This window comes from Aythya fuligula, chromosome 2, assembly GCF_009819795.1.
Source record: "Aythya fuligula isolate bAytFul2 chromosome 2, bAytFul2.pri, whole genome shotgun sequence".
NCBI classification, from domain to species: Eukaryota; Metazoa; Chordata; class Aves; order Anseriformes; family Anatidae; genus Aythya; species Aythya fuligula.
The window spans coordinates 121184819-121210340 of NC_045560.1; the positions used below are offsets into that span (position 1 = coordinate 121184819).

Genomic DNA, 25522 nt, shown 5'->3' on the forward strand with positions numbered 1-25522 from the left:
AGAAGAATTTGGACAACGCTCTCAGACACATGATCTGATTTTTGGGTGGAGCCAGGAGCTGGACTCTGTGATTAATGTCCCTTCCAACTTGGGATATTCTGTGTTTCCCGAGTATATGCAGGGACTTGAGCTGCCAAGGCCTCCAGATTCCCTCTGTCTGCTCTTGCAGTGGCAGGGGGTGAAACATGACTTCTCACTTTCAGGGAAAGTGATGAAGGTGCCTGGTGTGTTAAAGGTCTGCTAGGGCTCCAACAGTCATGGAGAAAACATAAAAAGCTGACCATGAGAAAACAAGAGTATGATAAAGTACTCAGATAGGATTTTATTTGCCATTTGAAAGAAGTAACAAAAATACTTTTATCATTGTCTGTTTAGTAAACGAATTTACTGCAACATTCAACCTTCCTAACACTTGCATACTGAGTTAAAAGTAACAGGATTAGGCCACTAATGATATTACCAGTAACTGGAAAAATGCATGCTTGTTTACAAAAATGAACCTTAGTATGCTGTCAGTTGAAAGAACCTGACTGTATTTACAATATGGAAGATGAATCTTTTCATCCACTGCTTTTTACTACAGCACAGATGCTGTGAGCACTGTAATTGGGGGAAAATGATTCTGATAATTTTTATACTGACAAACCCATTCAAATAAATGATAACCGCAATTTCCCCTATATCCAGAATAACTCCTCTGCAGACTTCAACATAGACCAATGAGTATTTCATTAATCCATCTAATTTCATGTTTATCATAATACAGAGAGAACATGTACTGAGTAAACAGGTTGTTTCAGAAAGTTAATAACTCCTTCTAGATGAGACTTTGTGACTAAACAAACACTGAGACATAAACATGAGCTAACTAGTCACAGTCAGCTCTAGGAAGCAAGCACAACCACATAACTCAGTTTAGGCACAGAAGATAAAATGACTCAAAAGAGTCATTTTCATTTCAGTATGCTAAGACAAATAATTCATTTAAAAATACATTTTTAAATATTTGATCCTGTTCCACTGAAGGGAGTGGTTTGCCACTGAACAAGACACCGAATTGTCAGAGCCAGTCCATTGATGAAGTCTGAAAACAGAATTAATGCAGAACACTTATTTCAGAGTATTTCACTGTATTATACACTTTAGAATGTATATTTTGAAATATACTTGTGGCTTCCTAGAAATATTCAGTTTCTGTAATAAGGAGAAAAATAGCTGTGAGAAAATCTGTTCCTTTTTTTTTTTTTTCTGTAAAAAATGTATACTTTCTTGTTGATACAGGATGTAACCATTAAGTAGTCTTTGACATTTCTCTTTGAGAAGATTACAGATCTTTCTCTAAAACACCAATTTTAAATGCTGTCTTGTTATCTACAGTTGATGCTCTTACCATTCCTTTTTATAGCAACCATTTTTCAAATGCCTTTTGAGTCAGTCCTTCAGTCTAGTAACCATTGTCTCTTTAAACACTTTTTATTCTGCCCCATGACTAAACTGCTGACTATCCCAGATCTAAAAGATGAATTACTGCAACAAAAAAATATTCAGCCATCAAAATGGCTGCTGTCTTTGCAAGAGAATGCATTATATACTGGAAATGGCCTAGCATAGATATTCCCAGTATTAATGATGTATTAACAAAATCAGAAATGCATTTACCATTTAATGTGTTAATGAGTCAAGAGCTAGTGGGATAAGCATATCAGAAAAAAACAGTGCATAACTTCCTTGTCTCTCTCTGTGTATTATCTTTTTTCATGAATTGTTGTTTACACTGAAATTTCCTGTGTCTCTACAGAAGTTATGCTACCTCTGCTGGTAAATCTGGCTGTTTGGATCTGTTTATATGTTGATCCAGCAAAAAATGTGCTTGGTACATCCTCTGCTGGCAACATTTGGAAACATCAGTTTGGTTTGTAGAGAACTGATTCTTTGTTTTCTACCTTGGTGTATCAGAGCTGCCTCTCTACCATTTAGGCACCTCTGACTTTGTTGGAGGGGCTCCCAGGAACCAGACAAGAGGGACAGGGTCGCCCCCACCATTTGGCTGCTGGGGCAGGGGACGCCAGCCCGGGGCTGTTTGCTATATGGCTTCAGAACAGCTGATGGCACTGTCACACCACGGCTCTGAGGCTTGCATGTTGCTGGGCTGTCCAGCTGTCTGAAATCGAGGAGTGCAACTCTCATCGTTTTTATGGAAAAGAAGTAAACTTGCGTAAGTCTCTCTGCTGGTTCCTTTTACCTTTTTCTCTTGGGGAAACTGTTGTAGTGCTCTGTGAAGAGCTGTCACTCATGGAGGTGCAGTAGGCAAAACCCCACTCCAGAGTGGGAGTTAATGTAGACAAGAACATACTCCTGACTCTCCATATTTAATGCAAACAGGGCAATGTAAAGATTATTGAAGTCGTTTTCTGCTAGAATGTACAAGTTTGATTTAGCAGAAAGTGACAGCCTGGCTGTTTAGAAGCAGCAAGGTTAGATCCCTTCACCTCTCCCTGCTTTTCTGTGCACACCAGCCCAGTAGTGCTAGCAGCAGGGCTGGGAGCTGGAGAAGGACAATGTCAGTTACAGATTAATTATGTGTATGAGGAATGAAGAAAGAGCTATGAAATCAGTGTGAAATTATATTAATTTAAAATTGGCTAGAGCGGGATCATCTGAAGAGCATGTTGAAATTGTTCTTTTTCTAATCAGAAGGTTTCCTATTCTACCCAAAAAATAGTTTGCCTTTTTTTTTTTTTTTCCCCCTTCTTCATTCTCTAACTTTGGGAGATAGACAGGTAATGTACAAAATGTTCCACTGTATTACATTTCACTCTAATAGCAGAGGGAGATTAGTTACTACTTAATCAGATGCTGTCTTCCCAAGGCACGTTGATGAGGCCATGAAATTAAGCTGTGCAAATTTCTCAGTCCCAGAGCCTTGATTGTGCTGGGGATGAATTTGTCCTCCAGGGTGAGCTGCATGATGGAAGCAGGGAGGCAGGGAAAGAAGAGCATCAGAAATCAATGGGATGTTGGCTGAACCACCAGAGGTGCCCAATGCCTGGGGCTGGGGCTGCCCTGGTGCCCCTGACTGCCCAGTTCCTGGCTGGGCAGTGGGATGGGATGTGCTTCCAGGTCCTGCCCTGCTGTCCCAGGGAGCCACCAGTCTTCATGATGCAACTGTCATACTATGTCCACATGCAAGAGGACCCAAGAGGGACTGGGGGGATGACAGGAGGAGACAGTGAGCACATTTAGTCCAGAGGAAAGGCTTTCTAAGAAGATGGGGAAGGCTCACACATGAATCTCTCTAAAGCAGTTTGGACCAATATCCATCAGTCACCCTTACTTCAGTGCTGGTATAGGAACAGAGAGTGCAGTTCACCATCCCCATAACTTTATAGCAACAACAGGTAGAAGAAGCTCATGCATGGCAAGGGGAAACCTCTTCTGGAAACAAATGCTCCAGACAAGCCTGCTTGAAGGTATTCCCATTGGATTCTCCCAGGCAGAGAGAATAAATCATTATTTTGCCTAGCCTTTTATGACCTTCCTCAGTGATCCAGGAAGGATCAAACTTTTTCATTAAGTCCTTCCAGCTCAAGAGCTGAGTGCCATGGATTCAACAGTGAGACTTCAGACCTCCACGAGGCCTGTTACGTCTACTGGGGTGGCTCTGCCTTTTTCTCCCAAAATAGAGGTGATCTTACTGCAAGTACCATGAAGTCCATCCATTTCCAGCCATACGAACAATCCCTCTTTCAAAGGACTGACTACAAGGTTGGGCTGAACTGATGTAATTTCATCATATCTTGCTGTGAACAATCAACATGTACAGCCTGCAACCCTAATGTTACATTAGTATTTGAACATTGAAGTATTTGGACAAATATTTATTCAAATTGCATTATTAGGAAAGGCAATGTATGAGACATAGCTTCCTGGGTACTAGAATGGCTTACTATGGCTCTGGCAAGAGGAAAATATGTGCAAGTATAACATAAACCTGATAAGCAGAAAATAAATAGCTTCCAGGCCATCTCCTATTGCTCATAGAAGGTTTGCCTGAGGTGCTATGTAAGAAACAGGTCCTGAGCAGGACTAGTCTCAGAAGGTGACAATCAGTTTTGGAGAAAAGTGCTATGCTTTGGCCAAATCCAATCCACATACCATCAGATCAAGAGCTTTAAAAGTGGATAGAATGGGAAAAACATTTATCCCAAGAAGTGCACGAACATTTACATGACTTTCATGCATAATTAAACTCTGATTTGATCGCTTTGTTAAAAAATAAAAAATAAAAAGTAAAAATACATTTGTGACACCTGGCACATCCACAGAAAGAAAACTGTGTCCCTATCTAAAGCAGTCAACAACCTTTTTTGACTCTTCACCTAACATCCATCACCTGATTTCACAGACAGGGAAGATTTAAAACGGATCATAAAGTTCAGAGTTCAGCGTAACTTGTGCTTTTCTCTAGTAAGGCTTGAGAGGGTTTTCCACAGCTAGCTTCATTTTACAGTCTCTCATGTGAGCAGTGCTCTCTTACACTGCATCTCATAGAATCATTGAGAATTGAAAAGACCTTCAATATCATCAAGTACAAACATCAAATAACCTACCGAGTCTCAAAACTAAAGCATGTCTCTTAGTGCCACATCCACACATCTCTTAAAGCCCTCCAGGAATGGGGACTCCACCCCTTCCCTGGGCAGCCCTTTCCAATGCTTGGCCACCTTCTACATGAATAAATTCTTCCTGATGTCCAATCAAAACCTCCTCTGGTGCAACTTGAGACCATACCCCGGCACAACTTCAGATCTCCACACTGTGCCTGACTGAGACTTCAGCCTGTACATGCTGAGCCTGCTAACTCCCTGCAAGAGTGGTCTACATCCCATGGCCAAATGCAGATCTCAGCTGGGAGGCAGCAGGCAATGGAGTAACCCAGTGTGGTAATCACTGGCCACAGCTGTCTCCTCTCCGCAACTGATGCCTTACCTTGAGCTACAAACACCAGCCAAATACAGGATGCCTGCCTCTCCCTGATAAGACTAGTGCTTGTCTAAACTCCTCTTTCTATTCTGCTGGTGGCTATTTGGCTGCTGGCATCAAGGGCTACTGAGACGAGCCAAGCAGTGAGCTCTCTCTCTGCCTGGTCTCTGCTGGCAGAAGGAAACCACTGTGTTGGGCTATATAACCTCCAAAAAGAGGGAGCTCAGGGAGTGATGGGACTCAGGTTGAGGAGTCCTGTGTCTAACCTAAGAGGTTTCCTAGGGCCCAGAGTGAAAGAGTGACTCAAGGTGCAAATCCCAGACACTTGCAGCCTAAATGATGTGTTGATCAAACATAGTATTGCTGGATGCTTCGCTTATTTTATATCTCAGGTCCTTGGTATTCGAGATTGATGGGAGGTTGTTGAACACAATGTGGATCACTGAAGGAAACTCTACGGACCAGGTGGTTCACAACTAGAGGTGAAATTACCCAAAGGATTCTTTCTGGTCTTAACATCAGGAAGGTTATTACTTTGCTAAAACTGAGGTTATACTTAGACAAGATGGTAAACCTGTTTTAAGATGCTTATTACAAGATCAAAAGCCCCATGGCCATATGACACAAAACACTAAAACAACTTCAGTCTGTCAGTTCAAATTTGTTCCAAATATTTTGAATTCTTAGTACAACTTCAATCTGTCTTGACAGATCAGTTTTTAGCTCATCCTGCCCACTCTAATTTTGTGCTGAGTACACATCATCTGTTTATCCATAGTTGGGATAAAGTCTGGCATATATCCATACCCAGTACTCTGGCTAATTCATCAGAAATATGCCCATGTCTCACTCAGATCAGATTGGTAGCATGGCATGATCCAGGAGAAGAGAGATCTAATGCTGTTGAAGCAGAGCTTGCATGCACCCTGTTTTCAGAAACAGTATATGACAGGAAAAAAAAAATCAAGGAAGAAAGCAAAAAGTATGGAATTCTCAAGAAAGCTGATGAGGAAAAAGTAATTATATTGGATTTAAAAGGAAAAAAGGAAAAAAAAAAAAAAGAAAGAAAAAAAAAAGGAAAAAAAAAAAAAAAAAAAGCATGTGAAACAGAAGAGAAACAGAAGATATGAAAACCATGCAAAAAATTGCATGCAATGCACATATGGCTACACATACTACTACAAGTAAAGCATTGAGAATACAGATTAAACATAATTCAAGACTAGGCATTAGGTCAATGAAAGCTTCTTCAACTGATGAAGGAATTACTGGATGAAGTTCTGTGGACTGTGCTATGAAGATAAGGCTAAGTAGACAGAGTTAACCTTTGTGATTTAATGTTGGTTGACTTGTTGGTTGTAAGTAATTGAAAATCACTTTGGTAAAATAGTCTGGATTTCACATATTTTTACTATAGCTCGGAATGTAAGGCTGTACAACTGGAACCAAACGGGATGAATGTACCAGTAAATGGGATGACTCTATATGGCGGAGAAGAAGAAATATCATTAAAATCTAATGAAAGGCAATTTAAGAGAGCAAGAACATTAAAAAAAAAAAAAAAAAAAAGCCACACGATCACATTAATAGTAACTGAAGAACTCTTGAGAGCAGGTTTAGACTTGACAGATTTCTAACTCCTTTCCCTCTTTTTCCAAATGTCCTCCACTTACAGGTGTGACTGCTCCATTTTTAGGTGACATGGGTCTGCAACGGGATATAGATGTAGATGTCCATCACAGATAAACTGTCATCTGGAATTCTTTGGTGCAATGGAGACCATATTCTGATGGACTCATGCTTTCCAAGCTACAGCAGAGCAAGGTATCTGAACAAATTCAGTTTCCTCTCCCTCAGAGCACACTTGGTGCCTGCTCATCAAGAAGTGGACAGGGAACTTGGCTGATTTTAATGTGTAAATACATCATAACACTTTTTAATATTTTTTCTTGAAATAGTTTATTTTCAGTTACTTGATGTATTCTAAATAAATATATATATATATTCTGCTGCAACACTCTTGAATTATGTTACCTGTGAAGTCAGTGGGAAAATAATGATTTTATCAGCAACTTTCAAAACCAAGTCAGGTATGTAGTATCAATCTTGGTATGAGCTTTAAACATTTAGAAACATAACTTCTTGTCAGGTATAAACATAGACCAATTCTGGTGAAACATCTTTAGATTTGAGCTGCGTGCTTTTTTTCTAAAAGGTGCTAGGTTTAACTATAGAAATTATTTTTCTTGTAAAACTTCTAGAAGAAGTACATTCGATTATTTATTTTATTTATTTATTTTTATATGAGCTGTAGGCTGACTTTGAATGCTTCTTTTACCAAAACAAAAATCAAAAGCTATAGAATTGCCTCTCCTAAGAAAACACATATTGCTTATGCTCATGAAAAGAACACATATGAAAGTCAAAGAGGTCTATAAAACATCCTGAACCTGACACTGCATGCACATTTCCAAATTCATCTCTACATCTTGGGTATTTGTTTTGGCTGTTTGCTTACAAATGCCATTTATGCATAAATATTACCTTTCCCCACTCTGAACAGAGGAGGGGGATACATTTTCTTGCGTTACCTACAAGTGATTTAAGCAAACATTATGGAGTCTGACTTCCCAAGCTCTGTCATTAGTAGCAAGAATTTTACATTCCATGAGGTAACAGATTTCATATTTTAATGACTGAATGCTTTCTTACACAAAACAAAAAGAGAGAAGGAAAAGCAAGGTTTCCATCCCACCCTGCCCCAAAGCTCTTAAGCTTACTTTTGTGAAACTAAGTTTAGCCACTCTGTAGGCTTTTCTCTCAAGGCAACTAATTTGCTGAAAATAATTTCAGGATTTTTGCAAACGAAGGGGAGGTGTTACGGAGCAAAAGTGCAATGAAACACATAGTTCAGCATTCACATAAATGACAACAGGATTCTGCTCTAATTCAAAAAGAAGCAACAACAGCAACCTGTCAGTTGCACTTTCACTTCTTTAAAAAAAAAAAAAAGAAGATAAATATCCTCAGTGCTCTACCCCTCGGCTTCATGTAGGCTACAAAGACAGAACTTGACACTGACTTAAGGACAGTGGAAGAAAATTTCTGCACCTGATATCCACAGGACATCAAAAGGATCTTCCTTCTCTGCATTTACCAAATAAAATCAGTGTGAAATGAGCTTTAGAGTGCTTGTTAGCCTTTTAGTGATTAAAAACACAGTTAATTGTGATGGAACACTAACCACAATTACAATAATCAACTCTAAAATGAGAATGAATACTTAATATTAGATTCAATTTTGTTAATGAGAAATGGATTTAGGAACTGTTACTTGATTAACTAACCAAGAGCTGTAAAGAAACAAGGAAAGCCTGAACACAATACAGAGCTCAAATCCTTCTGAGAAATGATAAATATTATAATATCAGGTAGCACACAAAAAGCAGCTGTGCTCTGCAGCTGCCTACTACTAAATGCATTTGGAAAAGAGACTACACCAGCAAGGGAAGGTATCAGACGAGGAGCAAGAGGAGGTTGTATCTTGGAGCATGGGCATAAAACCAACATGAACAAGTGGCAACAGGCTGTGGAGGGAGGAGACAGAGCTCAAATGTAAGCATCACAGGACACTGCAAATGACCCCTCAACATCCCACTGTACAGAGGCAAGGGTCCTGAAAGTTGCGAGGTGTTTTTCCATCCACATCTTGTATCCTCAACACAGTAAGCCCCCAGGAAGGGGTAGAAGATCCTTGCGCCCTGGGGAAATCCTGTGAGAAACGTGTTTATATGTACTGGGTTTACATAACAAGGTTTTGGTAGCAGGGGGCAGTATGAACAGCCTCTGGCTACTCATACAAAACAATCCTGGTCCCCATTCCTGGTCCCCAGATTTTTGCGCCAGGAACATGATTCCACAGAGCCATCAACCATTTTTTTAGCTAGGCATGCAGCAGAGTTGGGAGGGGACTGACCCAAGACAGCTGACCCAAACTGGCCAAAGGGTTGTTCCATACCCTCCGACGTCATGCTAAACAATAGATAGGGGTGGCTAGCTGGGAGGGTGGGGGAGAGAAGAGATCTCAGAAAAGCAATTTTAAATGACATTAATGGCAAGAAAAGTCATTCTGATTCCTATATACTTTACTTGTCATGACTAGACAGATGAAAATCTATGACAGCAAATTTGCCTTTAAGGTCATTTTCTTTTTTCTTTTATTTATGTTTATTTATCTTATTTTAACAGGCTCTGTTCTAATTTTCCTCACAGAATGACTAACAGAAATATGACCCTTATACACCCTTTGTAGTTAATTCATTAGGTCAACTCTAACCACTAAGCCCCGTGTCAGGTTATTTCTCTTAGCAATAAGGAGCAATTGACCTTAAAACATTGAAGCCAGGTAGATGAACCTATTCCACAAGGTCTCTTGGCTGACCTTTGTTAAGTGAAATCTGCCAGGTGGGGATCATTTGACCTTTGCTGTATAGGAAGCATGAGGACTTATGGGAGGAATAGCCTCTTCAGGGGAGTTTGAGGCTCAGGTTACCTAGGGTGCTTGGAATGGATTCAGTGTTCCCCAGCAGGCTGCTTTTTCTTCATGTTTTCTACCATCTCTGTGAAATAGTTTTAGAGACTCTATGAGCTAGTTATGTTGGTGGTGCCTTCTCAGTACAGTAAAACCCTGGTGGTGCTACTTCAATGGGAAGCAGTTTGGCAGTGACTCAAGTTCAGAAGCTGGCAGGTAAGTGTTCCACAGTTGTTTCATGTTGGGGAGTTTGAGTACTTCCTTCACCTTTTCTGTTTTCAGTGAAGTTACATGGATTCTAAGCTTCCTTCCCAGCCCTAAATAATAATAACACAACATCAGAAGCTCAAGTGCATGCAGGTAAGGCTGACATTAAAGAATTTTAAGTATTAGTTAAGATTGATCAACAGGCTGTATGAAAAAGGTGCCTTACTGTGAATTCAGACCTCACATTGTGGTAAGAAGAAAGATTTGGGTAGATACTGGTGGCGTTATCATTACTTCTGGGAAGTGTCAGTTGTGAGAATGTGCTGTTCATAAAAGAAATGCTGTTTTCACAATACACAAGTCAAAAGCCTTTCAACTACCAGATGTTACAGTTTCAAGGAGATAACTTGAAAGAAACAAATTATTGTTGGCCATCTACCCCTGACCCCTCCATAGACTGGCACCCTGAAGAAGTGTGAAAGGGGTCATTGTTAATGGTTTCTGAGGTAGGGTCAAGGGAAGATATGTTTCCCACTTGTTCATTCTCCCTTGCTCTCCTCCAGGTGAGTTATGGTAGCTTTGCAAAGCTTCAACTATCCTTGGGATGTTCAGAGGAGCATGTTCCTCTTGGTATAACTCCAGAATGCACTTCAGGTTTTCTTTAAGGTTAAACAAATCCTTAAGAGTGTCATCCAGAGATGTGTTGAGAGGCAGAATGGCTATGTGTGGCTGGGTTACAGTAGGAGAACCAGTCCTGGTCACCAGTCCCTGAGTTTCTTTTCTGTTACATGAACAGCCAGAGAGACTCCATCGTTCTTCTCTGTTGAGTTCAGTGCTGCCTAGTCTTATGTTTTCAGTACTCAGTAGTGTACCCCAGACTTATGTATTTTGAGAGGGATTGCACTCCCCTAACACCATATAGGAATCCCATTTTTCTGTCTCAAGGGTGAATAGTGTAAGGCACTTGGAAATCATTGCAGGTTGTCTGTGTTGTCAATTGCCATGTAAATTAAGGCTTCTTAAACTAAATTAAGGCTTAAATTAAATTATTAAATTAAGGCTTCTTCAGCTACCTTCTACTGTTTCCTCTTCCCTTTCATTTGTTGTCTGGTTACTACCAAATATTACATATTTGGTGAAATGCCTTAAAATAACATTACTTCTTAATTAACAACTTTTTTTTTTCCTCTCTAGGTCTTCCAGCAGTTGACAAAGTAGAAAGCTGTGCTTTTCTCTTTCATTCTTGTATAGAGTTAGAGGCAATGCCAATTGAATCCGTGACTGAGGCTCTGCAATGGTGCAAGGCTATCCTACTACTTCAAATTCAGTGATGCAACCTGAGTTTATGCTAATTAACTTCCACGGATTGAACCAATTTAAAGCTTTTGGACTACGACAATTCTTGGAAAACAATCCCACAGGTTTTTCTTTTACATTTGTTTGCTATCTCCATCTCATTCAAAGCAGTCAGGACTGGTTTGCTTCTCTCTTCTCTGGAAAAGTTCTCTGCACCAGGAATCATTGTTAGAATCAGAATCCTGATCTAAGAGTATGATGAAAAGTGTTGCACTCCAAGTTGGAAACTGGAGAGGAAAATGTTCCTGTATATGTAAGAATTGTAATCAGCTGTTTGAGTACACTTCTGCTCACACCTTTTAAGGGAAAACTTTGAACCTGAGAAGCAACAGGCAGTTTTCTGTGTTTCCCTTGGGGATAGTGTACTCTTCTGTATTTTGCTTCTATATAAACAGTTCAAACTTTTAAAGTCCCATTGTCTGTCATACAACCAACCTTGCATGGCATTTCACGTTCCCCTTTAGACAGATCAAGCCCTGAATGCAAGATCAGACAAGTAAATAATGCCAACATGTAAAACTAATTTTACAAATTTACAATTTGTAAAAACATTACTTTTTGGCTTTTCTTTTGGGGGGGGGGGACATTTTGTAGGGCTTAACTGTACTGCAGTGAGAAGAATGTCTTCTGGTGTGAACTGAAATTATACCTCTATGCCACAGTGTCCTTTTTTTTTTTTTTTTTTTTTTTTTTTGGTGGTGTTGGGGGGGGAAGTGCAAAGTTCCTTGTGGACACCTGAAGGAGTTGCAGCATAATAAAATTAGGTGAAGGAAAAGTTCCTTCTCTGTTGCCTTTGTATGGAAAAGAAAAACAGTCTTAAAATGAAGGTCCCATTTTCTGGCCTTTGGCAGATTGTAAGCATGCCGGAACACTTCACATTATACATAATCATAGTTGTCTGAAATGCTATCGTACCTATGGTCTGCTGCACGGTGAAAAGTAGCCTATGCCTCAGGTACTGTTTTATGCCTTTGCTTTTGTTACTATGTCCTGGTAAGTCTTCCAAAGGGCAATGAAATTATCCTACCCAGAAGACACTTGAGTTGTTAGGGCCTGAATTCTCACTGCAACCACAGGCAGGTATGCTTACTGACCTGAAGAAAGAGGCTTTAATCTATCCTGGCTTGTTTACTCCCAAAGGAGTGTGAAAAAGACATGTGTCCTTGTATCTGAAGAGGAGGTGAAGGAATAGCTAGTGCAAGGAGCACAAAAATCCATTGCACCAGACTAATAGGTGGTTGACTCTGAACTGGGAGACTGCAACAGAATTACAGAATCATCTAGGTGGGAAAAGACCTCCAAGATCACTGAGTCCAACCTCTGACCTAACACTAACAAGTCCTCCACTAAACCATATCACTGAGCTCTACATCTAAACGTCTTTTAAAGACATTCAGGGATGGTGACTCAACCGCTTCCCTGGACAGCCTATTCCAATGCCTAACATCCCTTTCAGTAAAGAAGTTCTTTCTAATATCCAACCTAAACTTCCTGTGAAATGTGTTCATCTGATTCGTGTCCATGTGGAACAATGCTAGGGCTGCATGATATGATGAAATATGGTATGTCTTACATACCCTTGTAGTTATACAAGTCTAAGAAAAACAGAGCGGTTAATGTATATAGTTCTTGTATCTTTCAAAGGAATTGTCCAGCAATTTGTGTCAATAGGGAACAAGAGAACAAAGGGGTTTCAGAATAACTGCTAACTACTAAGACTATTGTATGGGACACTATGCAAGTCTCTGATATGTGGCCAAGAGATTAAGGAGAAGGGAAAAAGCTGAAGGACGACTAAAAGACAAAGCTTTCATGGGATGCTGCGCAAGTCTCTGACATCCAGCCAAGATGGACAAAGGAGAAGGACAAGGAAAAAGCCTTGGAGGAAGACTACGAACCTTCAGCATGAGAGACTCCCGGAGAGACCATCAGAGACTGATACGCATGTGCCAGTGGGAGGGTTCGGATTCCAGGAACTAATTATAATAACCCTGCCTTTTCTAGAAGTAGTAATGAATATGTATTAGCCTAGGAGCATAAAAACTAGCCGTTTGATGTTACTTGTGTGCATTTTGGAGGAGCAGAGACTCCTGGCACACCCAGCGCTGTTTGCTTAACTCTATTCATTTAAAAAATTGTAAACTATAATTGTAATCCTATTTGGGACTCAGTAATTTATTACACTCCTCTGGCACAACTTCAGCCCATTTTCCCTTGTCCTGTCACCAAGCATGTGGGAGAGTAGAAAAACCCCACCTCGATACAGCCTCCTTTAAGGTACCTGTAGAGTGCGATAAGGTCGCCCCTGAGCCTCCTCTTCTCCAGGCCAAACAATCCCAGCTCCCTCAGACACTTGTAAGACTTGTTCTCCAGACCCCTCACCAGCTTCATTGCCCTTCTCTGGACTTGCTCGAGCACTTCCATGTCCTTCTTGTAGCGAGGGGCCCAAAACTGAACACAGTACTCAAGGTGCGGCCTCACCAGAGCCGAGTACAGGGGGAAAATCACTTCCCTAGCCCTGCTGGCCACACTGTTTCTTATGCAAGCCAGGATGCCATTGGCCTTCTTGGCCACCTGAGCACACTGCTGGCTCATTTTCTGCCCACTATCAACCAATACTCCAAGGTCCTTCTCTGCCAGGCAGCTATAAAACCACTCAACCATCTTCAGACTTACAGAGCTAGAGGAACACTTTGGCTGCAGCCTAAAAGCCATGTGTACAGAAGTTCCCCAAGCCAGACAATCTTGCCACGACCTGCCAGAAAACAGCTGCCCTGGTTTCACCTCGGATAGAGTTAATTTTCCTCCTAGGAGCTGGTAGGGTGCTATGTTGTGGATTAGGATGAAAAGAGTGTTGATAACACACTGATGTTTTAATTGTTGCAGACCACTACTTACACTAAGCCAAGGACTTTTCAGCTTCTCACTCTGTCCTGCCAGTGGGCAGACTGGGGGTGCAGCAGGAACTGGGAGGGGACAGACCCAAGACAGCTGACCCAAACTGGCCAAAGGGGTATTCCATACCCTCCAACGTCATGCTAAACAATAGATAGGGGTGGCTAGTTGGGATGGGGGGGGGTCTACTCAGGGATAGGCTGGACATCATTCAGAGGGTGGTGAGCAATTGCATTGTGCATCACTTATTCCGTACGCATTAGTAGTAGCAGTACTATTATTGCTATTTTTATTATTTTTTTCCTGTCTTAATAAACTGTCTTTGTCTTGACCCACACGCTTCATTTTCCTACTTCTCTCCCCCATCCAAGAAAGGGAGGGGGGAGGGTGAGCGAATGGCTGTGTGGTGCTTAGCTGCTGGCCAGGGGAAACCACAACAACAGCAATGTATTAATGTAACCAAATTAAAGCCAAACTTTCTCATCACTAAAGCATATCCCTTAGTGCCACATCCACACATCTCTTAAAGCCCTCCAGGAATGGGGACTCCACCCCTTCCCTGGGCAGCCCTTTCCAATGCTTGGCCACCTTCTACATGAATAAATTCTTCCTGATGTCCAATCAAAACCTCCTCTGGTGCAACTTGAGACCATACCCCGGCACAACTTCAGATCTCCACACTGTGCCTGACTGAGACTTCAGCCTGTACATGCTGAGCCTGCTAACTCCCTGCAAGAGTGGTCTACATCCCATGGCCAAATGCAGATCTCAGCTGGGAGGCAGCAGGCAATGGAGTAACCCAGTGTGGTAATCACTGGCCACAGCTGTCTCCTCTCCGCAACTGATGCCTTACCTTGAGCTACAAACACCAGCCAAATACAGGATGCCTGCCTCTCCCTGATAAGACTAGTGCTTGTCTAAACTCCTCTTTCTATTCTGCTGGTGGCTATTTGGCTGCTGGCATCAAGGGCTACTGAGACGAGCCAAGCAGTGAGCTCTCTCTCTGCCTGGTCTCTGCTGGCAGAAGGAAACCACTGTGTTGGGCTATATAACCTCCAAAAAGAGGGAGCTCAGGGAGTGATGGGACTCAGGTTGAGGAGTCCTGTGTCTAACCTAAGAGGTTTCCTAGGGCCCAGAGTGAAAGAGTGACTCAAGGTGCAAATCCCAGACACTTGCAGCCTAAATGATGTGTTGATCAAACATAGTATTGCTGGATGCTTCGCTTATTTTATATCTCAGGTCCTTGGTATTCGAGATTGATGGGAGGTTGTTGAACACAATGTGGATCACTGAAGGAAACTCTACGGACCAGGTGGTTCACAACTAGAGGTGAAATTACCCAAAGGATTCTTTCTGGTCTTAACATCAGGAAGGTTATTACTTTGCTAAAACTGAGGTTATACTTAGACAAGATGGTAAACCTGTTTTAAGATGCTTATTACAAGATCAAAAGCCCCATGGCCATATGACACAAAACACTAAAACAACTTCAGTCTGTCAGTTCAAATTTGTTCCAAATATTTTGAATTCTTAGTACAACTTCAATCTGTCTTGACAGATCAGTTTTTAGCTCATCCTGCCCACTCTAATTTTGTGCTGAGTACACATCATCTGTTTATCCATAGTTGGGATAAAGTCTGGCATATATCCATACCCAGTACTCTGGCTAATTCATCAGAAATATGCCCATGTCTCACTCAGATCAGATTGGCAGCATGGCATGATCCAGGAGAAGAGAGATCTAATGTTGTTGAAGCAGAGCTTGCATGTTTTTCAGAAACAGTATATGACAGGAAAAAAGGTGCTAGGTTTAACTATAGAAATTATTTTTCTTGTAAAACTTCTAGAAGAAGTACATTCGATTTTTTTTTATTATTATTATTATTTTTGCATGAGCTGTAGGCTGACTTTGAATGCTTCTTTTACCAAAACAAAAATCAAAAGCTATAGAATTGCCTCTCCTAAGAAAACACATATTGCTTATGCTCATGAAAAGAACACATATGAAAGTCAAAGAGGTCTATAAAACATCCTGAACCTGACACTGCATGCACATTTCCAAATTCATCTCTACATCTTGGGTATTTGTTTTGGCTGTTTGCTTACAAATGCCATTTATGCATAAATATTACCTTTCCCCACTCTGAACAGAGGAGGGAGATACATTTTCTTGTGTTACCTACAAGTGATTTAAGCAAACATTATGGAGTCTGACTTCCCAAGTTCTGTCATTAGTAGCAAGAGTTTTACATTCCATGAGGTAACAGATTTCATATTTTAATGACTGAATGCTTTCTTACACAAAACAAAAAGAGAGAAGGAAAAGCAAGGTTTCCATCCCACCCTGCCCCAAAGCTCTTAAGCTTACTTTTGTGAAACTAAGTTTAGCCACTCTGTAGGCTTTTCTCTCAAGGCAACTAATTTGCTGAAAATAATTTCAGGATTTTTGCATACGAAGGGGAGGTGTTACGGAGCAAAAGTGCAATGAAACACATAGTTCAGCATTCACATAAATGACAACAGGATTCTGCTCTAATTCAAAAAGAAGCAACAACAGCAACCTGTCAGTTGCACTTTCACTTCTTTAAAAAAAAAAAAAAAAGAAGATAAATATCCTCAGTGCTTTACCCCTCAGCTTCATGTAGGCTACAAAGACAGAACTTGACACTGACTTAAGGACAGTGGAAGAAAATTTCTGCACCTGATATCCACAGGACATCAAAAGGATCTTCCTTCTCTGCATTTACCAAATAAAATCAGTGTGAAATGAGCTTTAGAGTGCTTGTTAGCCTTTTAGTGATTAAAAACACAGTTAATTGTGATGGAACACTAACCACAATTACGATAATCAACTCTAAAATGAGAATGAATACTTAATATTAGATTCAATTTTGTTAATGAGAAATGGATTTAGGAACTGTTACTTGATTAACTAACCAAGAGCTGTAAAGAAACAAGGAAAGCCTGAACACAATACAGAGCTCAAATCCTTCTGAGAAATGATAAATATTATAATATCAGGTAGCACACAAAAAGCAGCTGTGCTCTGCAGCTGCCTACTACTAAATGCATTTGGAAAAGAGACTACACCAGCAAGGGAAGGTATCAGACGAGGAGCAAGAGGAGGTTGTATCTTGGAGCATGGGCATAAAACCAACATGAACAAGTGGCAACAGGCTGTGGAGGGAGGAGACAGAGCTCAAATGTAAGCATCATAGGACACTGCAAATGACCCCTCAACATCCCACTGTACAGAGGCAAGGGTCCTGAAAGTTGCGAGGTGTTTTTCCATCCACATCTTGTATCCTCAACACAGTAAGCCCCCAGGAAGGGGTAGAAGATCCTTGCGCCCTGGGGAAATCCTGTGAGAAATGTGTTCATATGTACTGGGTTTACATAACAAGGTTTTGGTAGCAGGGGGCAGTATGAGCAGCCTCTGTGAGCAGAGGCCAGCAGCTGCCCCATGTCAGATCAGAGCCATTTCCAGCCCCTCCAAAAGGAACCCACTGCTGGCCAGAGCCGAGCCAGTGAGCGATGCTGGTTGGTCCTCTGGGAGAGCAGACTGAAGAAAAGAAGAAAAAAAATACTGCTGCTTAGCAAAAGCTGGGAGAGAGGTGTGAGAAATGAGAGAGAATCAGCCCTGCCACCCCCCAGGTCAATGCAGCAGTAGGGGAGGAGTTGCTTCAGGCAGGCAGCAGCAGTTTCCCTGTGACCTGTGGAGCGGCCCCTGGTGAAGCAGGCTGTCCCCCTGCAGCCCATGGGTCCCACATGGAGCAGATCTCCATGCTGCAGCCTGTGGAGGAGCCCCTGGTGGAGTAGGTGGAGGTGGCCTGGAGGAGGCTGCGACCCATGGAGAGCCCCCACAGGAGCAGGCCCTGGGCCAGAGCTGCAGCCAATGTGTAGACTGGGGTTTCCTGATGTTCAGGAGTGGGACTTCCCAAAATATGTGTAGATAACCTTGAAGTAATAAATGGTTATGTTATTTTTAGTATTACGAAGACCCTGGGGATTCTGCCGGGGGGGGGCAGGGGGTGGGATGGTGAGCTTGCCCCATTCCCATGCTGGGTGTCATGCTTTCCACCATGGACCCTCATGTTAACACTGAGGTGGCACCCACCCTCACATAACTGCCAGAGCCAGACTTAACGCTGTCTCTGCTACAGGTTGCTGCTGCTCCTGGAGCCAAGCAACCTGCTTAACTGGAATTTGTGCCAACTCAGGTACATTAATTTTTATTTGATTTCCAGAGTTTATTTGTGAATTTTATCCTAGTAGATGTGATCTCAACAAATGGCTTAATCTACAGTTTCCTTTCAAATAGAAACGAGCCTCACTATATATATATATTTTTTTTTTTATTATTATTATTTTTTCTTGTAGAGTATCTCTTTGCCTACAGATCTCTCCTTGAATAAGGGGCATAGGTAAAGGGAAAAAAAATGCCTGTCTGATACTAAGAGAGATATCCACAGATGCTGAATTATTTTCTTTGTCTGCCTTTTATGGTGGGAACCAAACTCTGCCTGAAGCTCTATAGTATGCAGACATCTAGTGGCTGTATAACATAGTGCAATTAAACATATTTACTGGACACCTGTAAAAATTTTGCAGTCACATCATCTGAAGGCCAGATACCATAACTTCTGTTGAAAACAAGTTATTTGGATCTACAAGTCCATTTGCCGTTCATTATGACCCTAATCACAGGTATTGACATGCTCTGGCCTTGTGTTTTTCTAGGATTTTGTACTAGGAGTGGTCAATACATACAATGCCAAGAAATCAGAAAGGTTCAAACTGCTGTGGTACATCTGCTAAAGTGCAGCCTACAATTTCACACTGAGAATCATGCACTTGATAATCATTACCAGCTTCCCTGCCAAGAGCACAAAGATCTCAGGGTTTTTGTGTTTGTTTTTGATTTCTCGTGAGTAAACATCTCCTTATCTCTGTGAATTACTGCATGTTTCTAAGCCATGAATAAATCTTTCTGCTACTTTTGGTTTGCATTTTTTCTTTTTACTCAATCACACATATATGATAATATAACTAAAGAGATCAAGTGTTTTTCTAATTATGACTCAAGATAATGACATTCAATTCCAGCTGACCTGTAGTGCATTAAAAAAAAAAAAAAAAAAAAAAAAAAAAAAAAAAGGTATCTTCACAATATGAAGTAAAAAAAAAAAAAAAATGTTTTCCAGAATTGCTTTATACCTGCTATTTAAAATACCACTGACATGGTGTATCATATACAGTTGTATATTTCACTGCTTTATCATAGCTTTCATCTGTTTCAAGCTCACCACTGTCAGATGTTTACATAGGGGGCACTTCAGAAAGCACTGTTTGTAGCGTATATTTATATTAAAGCCTAAGGGATGCAAGGAGTTTATGTCTATATAAGATCAAGATGTTTTCATCTCCATCTCAGACACTAACATTGTCTTAAATAATGTGCAGAAGAGTTGCTCACGTGCTTGAAACTCCAGCCTTCTTGAGTGCTTCACTTTTCAGAATAATGGAGCATGTGTATGTCTTTCTTGTCTTCCTGGGAGAACAAAAAGAAAACCACAGGGAATGTGGTGAACAGTTGGGGTTTGTGACAAGGACTGTGCTGTGTGCTGCCCAAGGAGGAGCAGCCACTTCCCTGGGGCTGGTGTGAGAGGGACAGAACAGCAGGCTCAGGGAACAAGGCTTCCTAGATGTGTTTTCTAACCACTGGTTTGGGGGCTGGCTGTGACTTCATCAGAATGGGCCATTTTCAACCCAGAATGGGCCACTTCCAACACAGTCGAGTTGAAATGGAATTAGAGAAGGAATATTTCCAGCCACATCTCTGCTAGAGGAAAGGACACTTACAGAAATTTCTCTATGCTGTCTTTGCTCTCTTCTATCTTTGCACTTTCTTTTCTTCTTTGTTGTTCAAGGCTTAAATAACTCATTGTGTACTTTATTGGGCAAATTCTTTTCAAGTTTACCTAATATTTCCCATTCTCAGAACCCATCTTCTGTTGTTTGCCTGATATTTGGGGAGGAGAAGGGTCTCTTTGAATCAAGATGGGGTCAGGCTCTGGGGAAGACAAGCAGAAATGAAAAGCTGATATTGCCTCTGTACACAGCATGGCAAGAACATTGGTGAGAAGGATGTAAAGGTACTGGACAGAAGGGCCACAAAAATGACCCAGCATTGAAAAACAAACCTTGCAGTTGAAGTCATCAGCTCAGCGAATTTATCAGGGAGAAAGCTGAAGAGGTAACCTAACTACTGAGTCAATGCTGAGCATTTAACTTTGCAGATAAAGTCATAATACATTCTTCTGGACAAGGACCACTTGTTACAGGGCAATATGAAGAGTCTCTCTCTCTAAACTAGCTGACTGCCCTGCTTCTTATGCCTGGTACTGCATGGATAGTAGCTCTGTGATCAAAGAAATGTCCCTCAGGTGATACAGGGGAGAAGGCATTTTCAAAGTGCATGTAAAGAAAAGTTCATTAATACATATGAAGCATTAAAACAAATGCTATAAGAAAGGATGCCCCATGAGAAAATTAATGATTATTTCTTTAGAGCAAGTCTTGAACACCATCCAGTACAAAGGACCTGGGACTGAATAATGAATATTGGGGAAAATAGAAGGAAACAGGACTTATATATTAGGCAAAGGGAAAAATAAGCAAATCATACAAACACCAACTGAATATGTACGGTGGCAGTGAATTGATGTCAGGTGCACAGTCTTCATACTGGAATTTCTTAGCTTTAAGTAGCAATTTTAAACTTCTTTTTAAACTGTTCTTGGTTTAAAAACAGTATTTCTATGTATAGCATTCTAAGGATATGAATACACACAGTGATGTGTGCTTATGATGACAGATATGGTTTCATAAATAAATGTGCATATAAACACTTCCAGACACATTCTGCGTGGTCCAATCTCAGGAGATGTGGTGAATGGTTCTCCAGCCACCTCGCATTGCAGCAGACAGTGCTGGTGTATGAAGGAAGAACACATTGCAAAGCTAGTTCAAAATTATTTTTACATGCCCAGGACCACAGCCCAGAGTGCAAAGCATTCTGAAAACGAGTCTGAACACAGGTGGAGATCTTTATGCCTCCGAGTTTTCCTTGGGAGCTCCAGAAAACTACAGGGAAACCCCAAGAGCACATCACCTGAAGTTGGAAATCAGCCACAGCAGACATCCTGCCCTAGCTCACCTGACTTCTCCCAAAAGTTGAATTTCTTCTTATTCCCTGTGCTATCCTAAAATTGTCATGAAGGCTGCAAAGCCAGCCTTTGCTTCATGAGGCATATAGCTGCTTGTATAATGTCATAAATTTCAAGATCTACAAGTGTGTAACTGCTACCTGTGAATTTCTTCTGGCCTCAACACGTACAGGAAACCTCTAATTCACATTTGTAATAAGTCCTTAAAATTATATGGTGCATCATAGACATATATAATTATCTTTAAAAATACTTCCAATGCAGATAGCAATCTAATTCAGAAGAACTTTTGTGGCTACAGGCTTGAAGAGGAAATTATTAACCTTACACTACCCTTATAACACCTTTATCAATTCTTATGATTTCTTAAAAACATTAATACAAAGGCAGGCATGTGGAACTCTAATTGAAGAGTAGCAGAGCCTTGCCACACTCAATAAAACCTCTCATGGGTGCAGTGTAACCGGAGTAATACACAGAGAGCCTTTCTGCAAATTCCTCCCTGTGGATTCCTACTGAAACCAGAAAGACTAATTTAACTTTTCCCAGCACACCACAAATGTGGGTTGACCAATCTGTAATTAGAATGGGTGTGTTTGGGGAGTGAATTTGTTGTTATAATTAGATCTGGGTCTAAAGACAAAACACAGTACTAAGTATTTTTACTAGTGTTTTGTTTTGTGTTTTTTTTTCAAAGCCAAGCCTTCAAAAAAAATTTCACAAATGTTGAGACAAGTTTTCTAACCTCAGTTTCTCAGCAGTAGGATTTATACAGCTCAAACTTCACTGTCCAAGGCAATGCAGGAAAGAACTGCAAACACAGGAAGGGAGCACAGGAAAAGGAAGCAATGGACGTCAATTTTTCAGTGGAGACATTACATCATTTGCTTTGCAATGTATCTGTATTTCAAAGCCAGAATAATATCAACCAGCTCCAAGATAAGGAACGTGTTTATTCAGAGAATAAACTACTTCAAATTTCATCAGAATGTCAATATTTGCTGTATTAATATTACAGTTTCCTTCAGTTAATACCCAGTAGTTATTAATATGTTTTGTACAAAGGGAGAAGATCTTACGAATGAGTTGTTCACAGAACCTGTGAATTGCCAGGTTCAGAATCTTTTGGACAGTTCTTTCATTACTGCATGCAAGGAGATAGCAAGAGGTCTTCAACTAGCAGAAACCCGTTGACTTCCACCTCCTAGGATTTTTATTTATTTTAATTTAATTTTATTTTAGAGCCAAGCCAGACAACTGCAATAAATTACTGGGCTACTGTCAAAAACCGCAGACAATCCAGCCAAGCTATTGCAGAGCAGACACTTTGTACAGCAGACCTTATGCAGACTCCTCCCTGTGCTGTGGCAAGATATAGACCCAGAGGAAGCCAGGCTCTGCTGTTGGGGTTGAGTTACAGCTGCAGCTGCTTGAGGAGTCATTGCTGAAGGAAGAGGAGCAGCAGCCAGTGAGTGAAGCTGCTCCTTTGACATTTTGAAGTGCAGGGACATTGCAGATGGAAAACCTATTTTTGGCCAGTACTGAAATCTCAAGCCCCTTGACTAGAGAATGTGCTTATATTTCATTAAATTTGGGCAGAAGGTAGAGGAACGTTCTTAAGCAAAACCCTAAGAAATGCGATTTTCCATAGGCCCAAGAAGCAATTTGCCAATTACAACTCTGCTAAGCTTCTTAAACAGATGACTTCACGATGGGCTGCTTGCTGCATATTTTATGTGCATTTATTGCAATACTTACTACAAGGGCAGCTGTGTCTCTCCAAAGGTTGCAAATGTTTCTCCAGTACACACAGTCACGAGAACATGAAGTAGTGAGCAGTATCCACTCCCTCTCACCCAGCTCAAGTGCAGTGTGTGAGTTTGTTGTACTTTTTTCTGTTGACCCTAACATACACACAAATGACTGAGAATTCATAATTCATTATTCAGCAGCAGCCCTCCCTATTGCCCTTGAAGAGGTGGATTAAGCACGCCTTGTGACACTGCATTTGCCACTGCATAGTGACGACTTTGTGATTGATGACTCACCAACCTGCTCTGAGGGAGTAAACTCTGCTTTGTGAACCTCTGTTTGCATCCCCATTGTGCCCTGCCTGCAGCTTGCCATCTGTGCTCAGGCGTTCTTCTACTCACATAAGCCTGCCCTCATCGTGCTAGCGAAACGGACCATGCTGATAGCCATGGCGATCAAAGCTACCTTCCACCACTTTCTTACCTCTGTCCTTCGGCTACCTGTTCTGCAGGAATCAGAAGCTATGAGCTTGATTAACCAGCTTAGGCTGAGTTTACCTCTTGAGCTCTGTCAGAGCTCTGTCTGTACCATGTGTGGCCCAGCGTGGTGACCCCCATGCTGTGCAGCAAGCTCAGGACATGCAGAGCAGGTCCCCAGACCACCATCCTCAGCAATGTGCAGAAACAAATGGAACTGTCATAACTCATGGGAGAACAAAGGCTGATAATTTTCTGCCCAAATTGAACATTTCTTTGTAAAATTCCATGACTCACCAAACAGAAAATAATCCAGACGATTCTGTTTTGTTACATCGGTTATTTTCCTTATTTCAAATTTGTTCTTTATTTGAATAAGGTTCCTAGTATTGCAAATGTCATTCAGCTTTATTCAGATAAACCATGTTAAGTGCATAGGTTTGGCAGAGAATTGTTCATTTCTGCCCCAAAATTAATTCAGAATTTGTATAACACTCTCTGTGAACAACCAATGTTTTTTTAACTTTACAGAATGCACCTCCCCTCTACAGAAAAGATGGTTACTGACAGCACAAGAAATGCTACAAAATAAAATTAAATGTAACATTCAAAACAATAATGAGCATTTCTACATATATTAACATTCATACCAAGCTTAAAATTAGTTCTATTTGGATCACAGACCACTATTGAATGCTATGGCAAAGAAACTATATAAGCAATGATAATTACCATTTTAAAATCGTTAACAGTGTGAATTGGAAGATTTAATGTGTTTTCTTCTTTTAATGTACTGCTCCATTCCCAGAATTTCACTGGACCATGTGGACAGACCAACTGTCACAGCTGTCTATCAAGGCTGAATTAGATGAAGACAAACAATACAGGCTTTGTGGTTCAACTCAAGCAGCAGCCTCAAAAGTTTCCATTTCTCATCCAAGGGCACTGTGGGAGCATTGTCTTCCCCCTCTCTGAAAAGAGAATGGAACAATTATGTTACTGAAATTCCTCCGCAGCGGGTCTGAAAGACTGTTTATGTCCAGCCAGGGAGACACGGAAAACTAAAAGCAGGGGTTTCATGACAGCAGGTGGGGACAGTTTCAGAGTATATACTTCATGGACATAATGGTCCTGATTCTTCTCTTTCAGGGTAAAGCCAGTGGTGGAAGATTTAATAGCAATGGAGGAAATGGCAATAAAAATGCAAAGTGAAATGCTGCAGTAAACTTGAAACAAAGCTTTACAATTGGCTTTCTGAATCAATCAGGTAATTGATTCTAATGTGGAGAGCACAGCTGTAAAGTAGAAAGGAAAACATACTATCACCCAGAATTTGTTACCATCTATGGGGACCTACCAAGTAAAGTGCTGAGTACACAGCCCTCATGGGAGTCAGATGGGCTCAAGAAATAGAAAGCAAACGCCCAATTTAACCCTCCTAATAGCAGTAATATTCTGACGTGTTAGCAGTAGAGATAAATTAAGACTTTGTTTCATGCAAACACATATTCATGTGCTGCAGCATAACCTTAGGAAATCAGCTACTCAGGTAGCCCCCATTCAGAAGTGGTAGGTATGAGAGCAACAAATCATTTCATTCCGTTGTACTAACAATCTCATTTTTCCTGAGGTTATTTTAGGGCTCAGTACACATGAAATCCACAAATGTTTGGATACAATCACCTGGGGCTACAACCGCTTGCAGGAACATTCAATACTTCTCTAGAGAGTTCCCACTCCTTTCCTTAAGGAGAAAGGGAGTGTAGAGGTCGTTAGTCTCCTATGGTACTGTCAAGGATTCGGTGCCTACACACAGGACAAACTGTGCAATGATGTCTGTATGCTCCGTAGTTACACAACACACCCCAAAATCATGCAGTTTGACAGCCAGATCATTTGATGGTCAACCTGAAGAACTTTCTGATGGCTGCTTTCTAAGGGAGTCTGTAAGCCCTTCTCAGAGCAGCTGGTTTTAGACATAGTTATATACTTCATGCAGTAGCACAGAGTATTCCCACTTCTTCCTGAGGCTTGGTATAAAAGTACAACACAGGAAAAAAATATGTATACTACTATAGCAAGTTATTTGCAGT

At 41.0% G+C, this 25522-nt stretch overlaps 1 protein-coding gene across 1 annotated transcript in view; it reads right to left on the reverse strand.

The window, feature by feature from the left end:
* Positions 1–23818: 23818 nt before the first annotated feature.
* CA8 (carbonic anhydrase 8) overlaps positions 23819–25522 on the reverse strand; it is a 47473-nt gene continuing 45769 nt past the window's right edge. The window contains exon 9 of the mRNA XM_032182306.1: positions 23819–24400. The gene's annotated coding sequence lies outside the window, so the exon portion shown is untranslated. The remainder of the gene's footprint in view (positions 24401–25522) is intronic.